Here is a 2,729-nt window from a genome sequence, read left to right as displayed (position 1 = left end):
ACATCTATAGGGTTTGTTTTTTTATGTTGCCAGTTTTGAATACAACTTTATTTAAGACATTGCATTTTCCACTTACAAAACAGTGCTAATAAAGTACAATGTTACTTCTTCCCCTATGCACACAACTAACTCCATATTCAGTATTGAGAATGCCCAGAAATTTAGTACAGCAGTTTCAATTTTTAAAACTGCTATTGAATGTGCTACAAATATCAGTCCCTCAATGTTTTACTGTGGAACAATGCTAAGGCATCTATGCTCAGATACTGGCTTAATTAACCTCTTCAGGGATGGGTGGGGCCAAAAGAGCACCACCAGATGGAGGAGCTCCCCACCAGGGAAGCCCCCAGGCATTCCTCCAGGCATGCCTCTGGGACTCTGGCACAGTTTGGTAATGATAGAGTTGCAGACTTTCTCCAGTTCTTTCTGCTGGTGTTCAAATTCCTCTTTCTCTGCAATCTGATTCTTATCAAGCCAGTTGATAATTGCATCACATTTATCAAGAATTTCCTTTGTCCTCATCATTGATCTTGTCTTGAAATTTTTCATCTTCAACTGTGCTTTCAAGTTAAATGCATAGGATTCGAGTGAATTTTTTGAGAAGACCTTGTCCTAATGTTTCTCATCTTCAGCTTTGTTCTTCTCAACTCCCTGAGCCATACGTTCAATGTCTTCTTGACACAAGCAACTCTTGTTATTCATCATGATAATCTATTTCTCTTTTCCAGTACTCTTATCCACAGCAGAAACATTAAGGATGTCACTGACATTAATATCAAAAGTGACTTCAATCTGAGGAACTCCCTGGGGTGCGGGAGGCATGCCAGTGAGTTCAAATTTGCCAAGCAGGTTGTTATCCTTGGTCATAGCACATTCACCTTCATAAGCCTGAATGAGTACACCAGGGTGGTAATCAGAGTCAGTTGTGAAGGTCTGTGTCTGCTTGGAAGGAATAGTAGTATTGTGCTTGATGAGGACAGCCATGACTCCAACAGCAGTTTCAATAAAAGGGAAAGAGGAATGACATCTAAGAGCAACAAATCTTGAACAATTTCAGTCTTGTTTCCAGATAAGATGGCTGCCTGGACAGTGCACCATAAGCACTAGCTTCATCAGGGTTGATACTCTTGTTCAATTCTTAGCCACTGAAGAAATCCTGAAGACATTTCTGAATCTTGGGAATACTGGTAGAGCCACCCACCAGGACGATGTCATGGATCTGTGACTTGTCTAGCTTAACATCCCTAAGGATTTTCTCCACAGGGCCCAGGGTGCCATGGAACAGGTCAGCATTCAATTCTTCAAATTCAGCATGGGTAATGGAGGTATGGAGCTCTGGTAGCATAGTGGTTACAAATCGGGCTGTGAACTGCAAGGTCAGCAGTTCAAAACTACCAGCTGCTCCGCAGGAGAAAGGTGAGGCTTTCTGCTCCCGAAAAGATTTACAGCCTCGGAAACCCTGTACAGGGTCACTATGAGTCAGAACCGACTCCACGGCACACAACAACAACAACAACAATGGAGGTATGGTCCTGGTGTGACGCTGTGGGTTAATGGGCTAGACTGCAAAGTCAGTTTGAACTGCAAGGTTGGCAGCTCAAATTCACTAGCCGCTCCTAGGAAATCCTATACAGGGTCACTATGAGTCAGAACCAACTCCATGGCACCTAACAACAACAACAACAACAATGGAGGTATAGAAGTCAATACTTTCATATACAGAATCAGTTTCAATATTGGCCTGGGTATTAAAAGAGAGGGTACACGTCTTGCATTCACAAGCAGTGCGGAGGCAGCAGACAGCTCTCTTATACTTAATAATGTCCTTTTTATGTTTTGCACTTAAACTCAGCAGCAACATAATTGGCCATCCAGGGAGACTTCCGGAAAGATTGCAGACTAGGCAGACACACTACACAACCCTCTACAACAAACATACGGGACACAAAATAAAACAGGCCGATGAAAATTCTGGCACCCTGAACTTTAGAAGAAAGGTCAGAGAGATGGATTGAGTGCTTGCTGGGAGGAGAGGTCTAGCAGGCATGGTGGGAGATGGAGAGACTGGTGAACAGCTGGCCAGATGTGGCTAGAACATCTTGTGAGCAGCTTTAGCAACAGAAAGAGGGTGACGGGAAAGATGCAATTTCTTCTTTTCCCCCATGCTTCCCTGGTGACTGAAGCTGTGGCCAGCTCCTACACTCATCCAGCCCCAGCACAGATCCTACTCTCTGGAAGCTCGGAGCCATGTCTTTGGGAGTCATGCCAATGTGAGTTGGGGGACAACTGTGCCGCTTTAGTGCCTCGATTCAGGCAGGCTTGACCTACAGAATTCACAAAGCCACCAGACCAGCATTTAGTCACCAGACCGTGCCCCCAGCTGCCCTGTGGTCCTAACAGACACCGAAACCAGTTCCATAAGGGCCCCCATGAACTACATCTGGATTGAGTGCCCTGAACATAGATAACACCAAGGCTAATAGAAACTCTATCCAGGGCTAGGAACTCTGCTATCACATCCTTCCCACAATCACCTTATGAGCTCCTTCCATAGATTTCTCCTCTCCAGGTCCAACACTACACTGTTAGTTTTACAAATACAACAACCCCACAATGTTTCAGAGACAACATACAATTTTAACTCACACAAAGAAACAAGAAAGAATGGCTCAAACAAATGACCAAGATGCAGAGAGAAAACAACTCTGAGAAAGAAAAGATAACAGAAC

General features: G+C 44.2%; 1 pseudogene; it reads right to left on the bottom strand.

The window, feature by feature from the left end:
- Positions 1 to 271: 271 nt before the first annotated feature.
- Positions 272 to 1,871, bottom strand: LOC102839407 (annotated as a pseudogene).
- Between the last annotated feature and the right edge of the window lie 858 nt (positions 1,872 to 2,729).

Source organism: Chrysochloris asiatica, unplaced genomic scaffold (genome assembly GCF_000296735.1).
Source record: "Chrysochloris asiatica unplaced genomic scaffold, ChrAsi1.0 scaffold00022, whole genome shotgun sequence".
In the NCBI taxonomy this organism is placed as follows: domain Eukaryota; kingdom Metazoa; phylum Chordata; class Mammalia; order Afrosoricida; family Chrysochloridae; genus Chrysochloris; species Chrysochloris asiatica.
The sequence above is the reverse complement of the archived record's forward strand: the minus strand, read 5'-3'. Positions and strand labels throughout refer to the sequence as shown.